The 12,556-nt window shown below is 41.3% G+C and overlaps 1 long non-coding RNA gene across 1 annotated transcript; it reads left to right on the forward strand.

The window, feature by feature from the left end:
* The first annotated feature begins 11,633 nt into the window (after positions 1–11,633).
* LOC124175178 lies at positions 11,634–12,462 on the forward strand. The gene is made up of 2 exons (XR_006869113.1): positions 11,634–11,777; positions 12,420–12,462. It is a non-coding gene; the product is annotated as an uncharacterized LOC124175178 (long non-coding RNA).
* The last annotated feature ends 94 nt before the right edge of the window (positions 12,463–12,556 follow it).

Genomic DNA, 12,556 nt, shown 5'->3' on the forward strand with positions numbered 1-12,556 from the left:
AGTGGTTTCAGTTTCTATCGCCAAAAGATGAATTACAGGTTTATCAGACTCATTCTGACTCAGGTGAATCGGTACTATTTCACTTTTTTTCCGATCACCTTGAACTATACCATAAACGTTAATTGATAGGTCGTTAAGCTTCTCAAATTTTCAAATGGTGTTTTTGTCTAGAGACATAGGAAACGTTATACCATCATACCGTAGCACTGAGCTGAAATGTGGATACGAAGTAATTTTGCTGGGATTGTTGTCGGCTGAGAACAGAGCTGCGGTGACCGACCAGAGGAAGCAATACGAGTCGCTGTTACAGATGTTGACGACAGCCTTCTTATCTTGAATATCTTTGGGTAGTGGTGTGTATGTGAAGACACCGCCTCGTAGTGGCACGTACTTGTTGATATTCACAGTCAAATTGATTATTTCGGTCAGCGACCAGCCCGAATCCTTTTCCTGGAAATCTTCTACCTTTTTCAACAAACGCTCCGTCGCGTTTTCGATGAACCATTCGTTGATATCCGTTGTCTGGAGGATGATTTCATTTCTCGTATTTAAAAAATTTGATTTCTTTCACCGTGCGATCAACTTTTCTGAGTTCAAATTTACAAGCCAGGATAACGTTGGCTTTCAAGCTCCTGTCTTTCTTCAGAGCGTTTTTCAGTCTCGTCACAGCTAGTACCTTTGCGTCTTCTAGAAATCTCTCCACATCTTTATGCTTCAAATTGACGATGGATCCAGTTCGAATTCTACTCTCGAAAGCTGATTCCAAATCTTCCCACCGTACTCGATCGCTTCTTCGCCGACTTCGTAATCCGTCACCCACTTTCTGCAATTGTTGAAATTTGACTGTCAACGATTTCAGAATTCCGATTGTAGTCAAAATTCTTGTCTTCTCCCCGATCGTTGAGGCGTTGTTGCGTAAGATTCTATTCAAAAGCCTGATATTTTGGGTTCCGAGTCGAATCCATTTTGCAATTTCTGCCGGCGACGATTTTTCCGATGAAATCTTGAACGCCGATTCCATAATATCGATCAATCTCAAACACTTCGCGGATTCCATCTTGAGCTCTTTCCTCACGTATGCTTGACAGGTTGTGACGTAATGATCGTTTGCAGTGATGAGCGTCCTTTTTATAGGGCAGCTGTACGGATGCGCGCGCACCTTTTGGCATTCCAAGAGCGATAGTAACCCGGCACCGCAGGCTCTGTACCGCGACTATCGGTCGACCTTGGATATCAAACCGAGTAAGTGAAAAACAATTCTCGGAACCATTAATTTTGGAATGTCACGTGGTTGATAAGGTGGGAAAGGAATGTGAAGTGGTTGATATCAAGCCGACATCCGAGTAAGTGAAACACGATTCTCGGAACCATTAATTTTGGAATGTCACGTGGTTGATAAGGTGGTTAGACAAAACAATGCGTTCGACAAGTTTCGACGGCGAGCGGCATGCGGTCAAAGGATTTCGGTGCGACGTTGGGACAAACAATTCTCGGAACCATTAATTTTGGAATGTCACGTGGTTGATAAGGTAGGAAAGGAATGTGAGGTGGTTGATGTTACACGTCAGCAGTCCTACCGTGGGAAAGGAATTCGGAGTGGTTCATGTTACACATCAGCAGCCCTATCGTGGGAGATGCGGGACGGTAAAAAAGTTCTCGCCCCCCGCTGCGCCCTCTACTGTTGGCAGGCGAGCACTACAGACCTTCGGTCGGTAAGATCGTCGGTAAAACAGCACGATTTTGACCCTCGATCGATACAACTGTCGGTAAGGTTGCACGGGGTCGGTAAAGATTGTCGGTAAAACAGCACGATTTTGACCCTCGATGGATACAACTGTCGGTAAGGTTGCACGGTTTTGACCTTCGGTACGTCAGACTGTGACGACATCGCGGAAAAGGGTTTGAGTCTGAGCTGCGCGGAGCGGCTCGGTCGCTAAAGAAGGTGTTTGTATCCAGAACCCGCCTTGCTGTTCTACTTTTGATCTATTGCAACGAGAGAAACCACTATTTTTCCTTCCTGGAAGAGAATCTGAGCTAGGCTGATTGACTGAAGGACGGGACGAAGAATTTTCTGAAGGTTCAGCTTGGCTCAATCGATGAAGTTGACGCGAACCTAAATCCGCCTCGTTTATGGCTTCTAATTCTAAGCCCTCAATAATTGCTTCATGTAGAGAAGTTGGAGCTGCGAGCCTCAGATGATACCGAAGCTCCGGATTCCGAATTGCATTAATGAATTTCGCCCGAGCTATCTGATCTCTAGCCTTTTCTGTACAATCAGTAAGGGAATGTCGAGCGAGACGTTCGATGTCATTTCCGAGAGAGGCTAAATCTTCCTTGGGCCCTTGACGTCTATTTTCAAACTGAGTGAAATAAAGTTTGGAAAGATGTTCTTCGCCAAACCGGAGTTTAAGAGCCGCACAAATGCTGTCGAAATTTTCAGAATCCGAATCTGGAAGCGAACCAAGAACTACCAAAGCCGGACCAGACAAAGACGCTGTCAAATTAGCTGCTTTCTGGGACGGATTCCAACCATTAACCTTACTAATCATGTTAAACTGACGTTCGTATAGACTCCAAGCAGACGAACCGTCATACGAACCGGGCTTCAAATTCGATTGTTTCGAGGGCAACTCTACAATACTCGCGGCAGGTACAGGGACCTGATTAAGTCCGAACGAACTCTGAGTCTGCGGAGGGACAACATTGACAGTTCCGCGCGATTTTAAAAAGGCCAAGAAATCTGACTGAATATCTACGCTAGGATGAGACGACGCGACAGGAGGCTCAACTACTTCCAAAATATCACGTGACGGAACATCGTGGCATCGCGGAAAAGAGCTAACCTGAGCTTGTCGCGAGACATGAACAGGTGGAAAATTTTTAGCAACAGGGGGAATTTCGCCTCCCCCATAAATAGCGTCAGACCTTGATTGATCCGGAATTGAATGAATGGAGGTCCTCCTTGCCGGAACCGGGACTGAAGGAAGAGAAGTCCTTCTACCTGGGGATGGAACTGGGCGTATCGGGAATTCCTGCGGCCGCTCCTGAAGCTTTTGCACACCTTGCAGGATCCCGATCAACGCCTGGGACACGATTTCTTGTTGTTGACGCTGTAGCGAGAGAAGTTCGTGCAGAAGATTCTGCTGTTCTTGTTGCTGCTGTTGTAGCAGTTGTTGATGTTGTTGTTGCTGTTGTTGATGTTGTTGTTGCTGCTGAATCTGACGCATCAGCAAATCTTGGTTTCCCTGGATGAGCTCTGTCAAGAGAGCTAATTGGGGCTGGGGCTGAACCTCAGCTTCCGAACGACGAGAAATGGGAGGAAACGCTGGTTCAGGAGAACGCTGGCACGATGAAACTCGTCCGGCAGCTCGTCGCTCCGCGCGTGATGCTCTCGACGTCGGAGTTCGTTGCATAATTGTTTTGTATACTTCTTTACACTCAAAATCCACTCAAATGGCACAGAAGAGATCCCGCTTCTGACACCAATGTAACAACGGGGAAAACTAAGAAAGATCTAAGAGAATCAAAGAGTTACAAGAACAAGGAATATTTTAGAAAGAAAATAGATGTATTTGGACATAAGCTCTCTTTTTAAAGTCTAGAGACTGACTGTTTTTTAAAGACATAAGAGGTTTATAAACGTCTTTTATCTATGATGACTACTAGATCATTCAAAAGGGTACAAAACGGGTGATTTCACCCTTTGTAACAATATATATATATATATATATATTGTTACAAAGGGTGAAATCACCCCTTTGCCCCTCTTTAATGATCTAGTAGTCGGCATAGATAAAAGATCTTATGTCTTTAAAAAGAATAAGGTTGCTGCGTCAACCAACATTATTGTAAAAACAGTCTTGTTTCAGACTTTAAACAAGAAACACGTATATTGCATTAAAAGCATTTATCACGATATTTTTGTTCACGCCTTTGATTTGATAATAAGTAACTCGCGGATCCATATTTTATTAACGTAACGCCTAAATCGCTACAATTGGTGTCAGAAGCGGGATCTTGAGTTCTTATTAATTGAATCAACTCAGTGCGCGAACTTTAATTATGAGTAGCAGTCGTTTGACGCGCTCACGAAGAAGAGAAAGTAGCGGAGAAGAACCTTTTGTTATGGAGAATCCGCGGGTCCCTGAAACAATTTCATCGCCTTCAGTGGACCCTCTTCCAATTCCTTCGACAATCTCTCAAATTGATCTGCTGAAGATCATGTCTCAACAGCAAGAGGCTGCTGAGCGCCATCAACAGCAACTTCTTCAACTGCTTCTTGATCAACAAGAACAGCGAAAAAGAGAACAAGAACAACAGTTGGAACAGCGAAAAAGAGAACAAGAACAACAGTTGGAACAGCGAAGAAGAGAACAGGAACAACAGCTGGAACAGCGCAGGCTTGATAGAGAGGCACAAGAACGATCCGAAACTAGTCTACACGAACTGTTCCGGACGACTGTGGCAGCTCTTCAGGCTGTTCATCAGGTGAATGGCTCAGGAGAACCGGCTGTCACTCCACGAGGTTCCAGAGTCGTTACGCCGCTTCTCTCTCCTGTTCCTTCTCCTGTTCCCGTTTCCGCTGTTCGACAGGTCCGACATCCAGGACGAATCCAGGATGTTCGAGATTCAAGGTCTGTGCCTTTTACTAGGGAAGTAGTTGAATCTCCAATTAGTAGAAGGAGAGTAAATAATGAGGTTGGTTTTTCCGAGTCTTTGCCTCAAGTTCGACCTCAACATTCTCATTTTAATCAATTAAATAATTCAGGATTTCCTGAGGTTGCTTCTCAGATTAATGAGAAGCCTCTTTATCCTTTAAAACCGCCAATTTTTGACGGAAAAGTTCCATGGGCAGATTACGAACGCCAGTTTAATACAATTGCTAAACATAATCAGTGGGACTCCGCCATGAGGGCCCACAGTCTTGCCTCCTGTCTTCGAACGCCGGCTTTGAACGTTTTAACGGCGTTGTCTGAGGAAGAAATCTCTGATTATGAAAAACTTAGTTCTGCATTAAAGTTGAGGTACGGAAATGACCACTTAACAAAACTGTACACAGCACAATTACAGACGAGAAGACAAGGACGAGACGAAGACCTTGCGTCTCTTAGTCAGGACATTGAACGGCTTTCTCGTATAGCTTTGCCGGATCACGAGCCGTCTCGTAACTTATTAGCAACGCAAGCTTTTTTGAATGCGATTAATGATCCAGAGATTAAAATGGCCGTTGGAACGTCAGGCCTCACTTCTCTGCGGGAGGCAACCGCCAAAGCCCTCGAGGTGGAGGCAATGAGAAAGCAATATTTTGGGTTAAGCAAACTTCGTCGGATTGAGGTGTCTGAAAACACCTCAGGAAGACAGAGTTTTGAATACTCGGAGGAGCCAAAACCTCAAAATTATAAAAATAGAAATAACGGTAACAATTTTAAATCAAGAAATCGAGGTTCTTTTCAAAACCGTCGAAACGAGCGTATAAATAAAAACGTGGTCGTGACAAGTCAAACTAGCTTGACTTGTATATTTTGTAAAAAAACAGGCCACGACGCCAATCATTGTTTTTTAATTAAAAAAATTAGTGGAAAGCCGATGCAAGGCTCGAATCCAAATTCTTATAATTGGCGTAAGAAAAATATAGAAAAAGGTGAAGCAGATCCTCAATCGAGTTCTTCAACAGGAACTCACTCAAAAAACTAGTTTCAGATGATTTGTCAGGGCGAAAATCATCGCAAATTGTTAATAGTGAAAGCCCTCTTAGAGAACAGTTTTTAATTAGAAGTCTACGACAGTCTGGTCTTTACGCGCGCGGTACTGTGAATGGCGTCGATTGTCTGTGGGTAATAGACACGGGCGCAGAAGTAACCGTAGTTCGATCGGATCTCTTTAAATCCGATGACCGGATTGTTCCCTCTTTTTCTCTGCGAACAGCCACTGGAGAGACGACCCCGGTTTTGAGACAGGCTACTGTCCAAATTAACCTTTTTGGGTGTATCGACTCTCCACATAAGGTTTTTATAGCAGATATAGAGGATGAAGGTATTTTGGGAATAGACTTTCTTACAGCTCATAACTGTGTTATCTCGACTAAGAGAAATTCACTAGCTTCAAACAATCGCGAAATAACTCTTTGTACAAATAGGAATGGAATTTATTGGACTCCTCCTAGAATTCGAGAAATAGAACTTTCAGAGGATGATTTGCAACGACATTTTCCTTTACATTTACGGAGCCTTGTTGAGAAATCTTCGATTTCGTTAAATTTAGCTCAGGAAGAATCGTTTAAATCTCTCTTACTAGAATTTAAAGATTCTTTTGCGAAAGATAGTAGTGATAAGGGCCGATGTACTTCTGTCAAGCACAAGATCGATGTCGGAGAGAGTTCGCCAATTAAACAAGCTCCTCGAAGACTTGCTCTCAACGCCCGAGAAGAGGTGAAGAAGCTGGTGGAAGACATGTTAAAGAACGATGTTATTGAACCATCGTCTAGTCCCTGGGCCTCACCAATCGTCCTTGTTAACAAAAAGGACGGATCCAAACGATTTTGTATCGATTACAGGAAGCTGAACGATATAACGAAGAAAGATTCTTACCCTCTACCCAGAATCGACGAGACACTCGACCTGATAGCTGGTGCAACTTGGTTCAGCACCATAGATCTTCAGAGCGGATACTGGCAGGTCGAAATGGATCCTCTAGATAAAGAAAAAACAGCTTTTGTTACGGGTTTAGGAGGATTATGGCAGTTCAAGGTTATGCCGTTTGGTTTGAGTAATGCCCCGGCTACCTTTGAACGAATGATGGAGGCTGTTCTCCATGGGCTCACTGGCAAAATATGCCTCGTTTCTTTAGACGATATAATCGTTTTTGGCAAGAACTTTGAAGAAGAAGTTCAAAATCTCAGACAAGTTTTCGCTAGGCTGAAGCAAGCAGGTCTGAAAATGAGTCCGAAAAAATGCCATCTGTTCCAAAAAGAAGTAGGCTTCCTTGGACATATCGTTTCAGCACAAGGTGTGAAGACCGACCCATCCAAAATAGAGAAGGTTTCTTCTTGGCCGACACCTAAGAATAAAGAACAAGTTCAAAGCTTTTTAGGCCTTTGTACGTATTACAGAAGATTTGTAAAAGGTTTCGCTAGTATAGCTAAACCTCTCCATCATTTGACCGGAATCAAGATTCCTTTTGACTGGACCCCGGAATGCGAAGAGGCTTTTAAGAAATTAAAAGAAAATCTTATTTCTTCGCCGATTTTAGCTTATCCAGAGGTCGAAATTCCTTTTATTTTAGATACGGATGCATCTCTTTCAGGAATAGGCGGGGTTCTGTCACAAATTCAGGGAGGTCAAGAGAGAGTGATAAGCTATTTCAGCAGAGTTTTGAGTAAAACCGAGAGGAATTATTGTGTCACTCGTAGAGAGCTTTTAGCTGTTGTTAAGACCGTAGTACATTTTCACCATTATTTGTACGGTAGGAAATTTTTGATACGTACAGATCATGCTTCTCTCAGGTGGCTACTTTCGTTTAAATCTCCCGAAGGTCAGGTAGCTAGATGGTTAGAAAGGCTCGGTCAGTACGATTTTGATATTCGTCATCGAGCAGGAATTCATCATGGAAACGCCGATGCTCTCTCTCGTAGACCCTGCGAGGAAATGCCAGAGTGTAAACAGTGTGCACGATTAGAGAAAAATCGTGACCCCTCTCTTGTAATACGGAAGATTTCCTTCAAAAATAACCAGGAGGAATGGAGAAAATCGCAACAAGAGGACGACACTTTGAATCAAGTGAAGTCTTGGAAAGAAGCAGAAACTCGCCCGGACTGGCAGGATATATCTTTAGCCGAGCCAGATTTGAAAATTTATTGGGCTCAATGGGACTCTATTCTTTTAATTGATGGAATTTTATACCGAAAATGGGAATCTGCAGACTTGAAAGAAATCAGGTGGCAACTTTTGGTTCCCAGGTCACGAGTTCCAGAGATTCTTGCTCTTTATCATGATTCTCCTGCAGGCGGACACTTCGCTTCGAATAAAACTCTGGGCAGAATTCGCAACTTCTACTTTTGGCCCCGTTGCCGGATGGACGTTAAAGATTGGTGTCGAAGATGTCGAATCTGCACGGCAAAGAAAGGACCTCGAGCGAAGGGACAAAGCTCTCTTCAAATTTACAACGTGGGAGCTCCATTTGAAAGGATAGCAATGGATATTCTTGGACCTCTCCCGATAACCCATTCTGGAAATAAATATGCTTTGGTTATTGCTGATTATTTTACTAAGTGGCCAGAAGTGGTTCCTCTCGCTGATCAAGAAGCCTCTACTGTAGCGCAGGCATTCGTTGAAGAATTTATTTGTAGACACGGAGTTCCTCTAGAACTTCATACTGATCAAGGCCGAAATTTTGAGTCGACCTTAATGAAAGAGGTTACTCAGATTTTAGGGGTTAGAAAAACTCGTACAACTCCTTTGCATCCGCAATCTGACGGCATGATAGAGCGTCTGAATCGGACTTTACTACAATATTTGTCGTCCTTCGTAGAGCAGAATCAGAGAGACTGGGACTCCTGGATCCCTTTCTTCCTCTTATCTTACAGATCTGCGATTCACGAGACGACGAAACAGACGCCAGCCCTCATGCTTACTGGAAGAAATCTTCGACTTCCGTCAGATTTAGAGAAAGGCCCTGTTCCTGTGCAGAGACAGCATCAAACAGATTATGCCTTTTCATTACAACAACGTTTAGAAGAAATTCATCACTTTGCTAGGAATAGAATTTCTATGGCTTCAGATAAATTGAAAACTCGTTATGATATTCGAGCCAGAGATTTAAAATTTAATCCTGGAGATTCTGTTTGGCTTTTTCAACCACGAAGACAGAAAGGACGATGTCCAAAGCTACAAAGAAATTGGGAAGGCCCTTACTTAGTGGTTAACCGGATAAATGATGTTGTTTATAGAATCCGAAGATCTCCTCATTCGCGTCAGAAAGTGGTTTACTTGGATCGTCTTGCTCCTTTCGAAGAGGATCAACCTGGAACAGTCTCTCCAAGACCAGGGACATCCTTCGAGGTTAGATCTTCAAACGAACACCCTTGACGACTGTGATCGACTTGACCTTCTTTACAGTCGGTCATCGATTGGGAGAAGAATTTACCTTTCGGAATTCGTTTGAGTAAAACTCGACCGCTTACGATTATTATAGAAGGAAATATCGGATGCGGAAAAACAACTTTCACTAAGAGGTTTTTAGCAGATCGCCAGGTCTGTACACTTTTAGAACCTCTTGAAGAATATCGAAATGTAGCCGGAATTAATCTTTTAGATTTGATGTATCAGAACCCAGATCGTTATTGCTATTATTTTCAACATTTCGCTCAAATGGTTATGTTAGATAGACATCTGCAGACGACTTCATTGCCTGTAAAGGTGATGGAAAGATCGATATTCAGTAGCAATTGTTTTGTAGAAGCTCGTCGAAGATTAGGTAATTTCCGCGACTTCGAATCTCATTTATTGACAAAAAATTTTGATCTTCTCATTCGCTCGCCTGAGCTCAGAGTAGATTTGATTGTTTATTTGCGAGTTTCCCCAGAAACTTCTTTTGCTCGTGTTAGTTCCCGTTCTCGTGAGGAAGAATCGAGTATTTCTTTAGAGCTACTCAGAACTATTCATGAGGTTCATGAAGATTGGCTAGTAAAACAAACCTTTTCTTCTTTATCGGCTCCTGTTTTGGTTATCAATGCAGAATCCACAGCCGACCAAGTTTATTCTAGTTTTTGTTTTGCAATGACACACGGACAAGGCTAGAGAAATTTCTTGTTCAAAGAAGGGATTTATTCAATAGGAAATTTTATTCAAATTTCAACAAACAATATAATTAAAAAAGAAAATAACGAGAAACGTTTTTAATTTTTTTAATCTCCTCTTTCACTTTTTCGCATTCATTGTACCCACTCGTCTCTTTTTTTGCGATGAATAGACTTCGGCCACAGATCCAGCATTTAGCCTTTTCCTCATGGAATGTGAGGTGGAAGGAAATTATATGGTCCAGTAATTTGGATTCTGAGCTGTTTAAAAAAAAAAAAAAAAATATTTTTATGCTTATAATTTATTTGTGTTATTCGATATGATGAACTTACTGGAGGGTGAAGCAAGTTTCGCAAGAATAATCCGTTCTGCCTTTTTCTTGATAGCCTTCTAGCTTGCCGCATGACATCTCTTTCCATTTTAAATCAAGAAAATCACAGATTTCTTTTTCTGAAAGGTTTTCGATATTACTTGGGAGACATTTACGCGATAATGCTCCCGCATTTAGGGAAATATGCTCTTTCGAATTAGGGTTCATGATATGTCTTCAATGACTACTTTTCTGATAATGATTTGTTATTTCTGGGTTGCTAATCAATTTGAAATTTGTTTTCTTCGATTGTTTCTTTCTAGAAACTTCTTCTCTGGAATCGAGTTTTGTGTCGGATAGGCTTTGGTTTAAGGAATAATGTGAAATGAGCCACGATTATTTTTCGAGGTCGATGAGCGATTGCTTGATTTTCACATTTTATTAACCTTAAGTGTCAGTTTTTGTGAGCACTTTTTCAGGTGATTTGACACAGCCTTCTCCTTCCAATCTTCCCCGATTCCTGAGGATGACTGGTGGACTTATTTTGAAGAGATACACGGAAATGATTCAGATAAGATCGTTTCTTTTCTTTTGAATACATATTCAATTGATTTTATTCAAGTATTCTCCCAAATTCACTTAGTGAATTTGAATTGTTATACCATCACTCACATTTGTCCTTCCAAAACTCTAGAGTGAACTATTTCTAAAGAAGTCACCCCACGATTTCCTTATTTTATATGAAGAGAAGTCTGTTTTCGTCTTATTTGGACCTGGAATTGTCGGTTCCCGTTTCGGTGTTTTCATCCGAACCTGTTTCGGAGGGATCCTTCATGAAGAAAATCGAATTTCTTCCCGACGTCAATCTGGGCCGTTGCGGAAAACTTTGTATTCATGAAGCCACATAACACTTAATAACACTAACCTTTATAAAACAAGGCACATAAATTTTTTGAGATTATTTAACGCTCAACTATCTGCTCAAGGTTTTCTGTGGTTTACCTTGAGACTGTGGGCAAATGCCAGATAGTAAAAAAGGGAGTTCTTAAATTTTTAGAGCCACAGCTCCAACTCACCTTTGAGCACTGACTACTAGAATACTTTTATAATTGTTTTATCTTTCCCGAGTCGGGACGACTCTTTTCCTCGGGGGGGAGTAGTGTTACAAAGGGTGAAATCACCCCTTTGCCCCTCTTTAATGATCTAGTAGTCAGCATAGATAAAAGACGTTTATAAACCTCTTATGTCTTTAAAAAGAATAAGGTTGCTGCGTCAACCAACATTATTGTAAAAACAGTCTTGTTTCAGACTTTAAACAAGAAACACGTATATTGCATTAAAAGCATTTATCACGATATTTTTGTTCACGCCTTTGATTTGATAATAAGTAACTCGCGGATCCATATTTTATTAACGTAACGCCTAAATCGTTACAATATATATATATATATATATATATATATATATATATATATATATATATATATATATATATATATATATATATATATATATATATATATATATATATATATATATATATACGTGATATATGTATGTGTATATAATCGATTGCGACGGAAAATTACAGTAACAATTATTGAGGTAACAATGAGTATCTGCGTTTTTTGCAAAACAAAGCAATCAAAATATCGTGGGCGATCATTTCACAAGTGAGTATACAACGCTGAAGCGTTCTGCAAATGATAACTTGCAGAGGTTATGTCAGCATACGAAGTATTTACTAATTATATTTAACGAGTATTATAACGTACGAATCTTGTCAGTAAAAATTCACAATATTTGAATTGTTACGTCCGTGGGTAGAGTTTACTCCTGAGCGGAAGGAGTAACCTGGTTGGCTTCGCTTTTACGTTACAGGTCAACCGGAAATCAGGATGGGATTGAATAAACTGGAGTATGTTGATATGTCGATTATAAGTTTATTCCGTAGAACATGAGATAGCGGTCGGAATGAGTTGTGTGTTGCGAAAATATATATATGAAGGCGAGATGTGGAATTGTCGAGTGTCAGAAATGGAGTGTCCCTCGAGACGTGAAACGGACGGGTGCAGAAAAGGTGTCACAAAGCTAGGAGTAGGGAATGGAATTTGAAGAGTAAGCGTGATAGTGAATAGCGTGAGACTACGTAGAGATAAGAGGACAGGACAGAACTGTGGGAGAGTTAGCGAGTAGGAAAAACAGAAAGAAGTGGTATGTTGGACGTAACAGAATTATGAACCGATCTTATTATAATTGAAATTGAAAACTCGGGTATTATTGACTCAGGGATTAAATTATAATTCGATATGTAGATTTCCCGTGAAAGATGTGTTGCGCGTTCAGCATTGGTTAGAAGAAATGAAGAGGAAGGACTGGAAGCCAAACCGAAATAGCACATTGTGTTCAGCTCATTTTACAAATGACTGCTTTGATAGGACAGGATTCCTAA

The sequence above is a fragment of the Neodiprion fabricii genome, chromosome 1 (genome assembly GCF_021155785.1).
Source record: "Neodiprion fabricii isolate iyNeoFabr1 chromosome 1, iyNeoFabr1.1, whole genome shotgun sequence".
Lineage (NCBI taxonomy): Eukaryota > Metazoa > Arthropoda > Insecta > Hymenoptera > Diprionidae > Neodiprion > Neodiprion fabricii.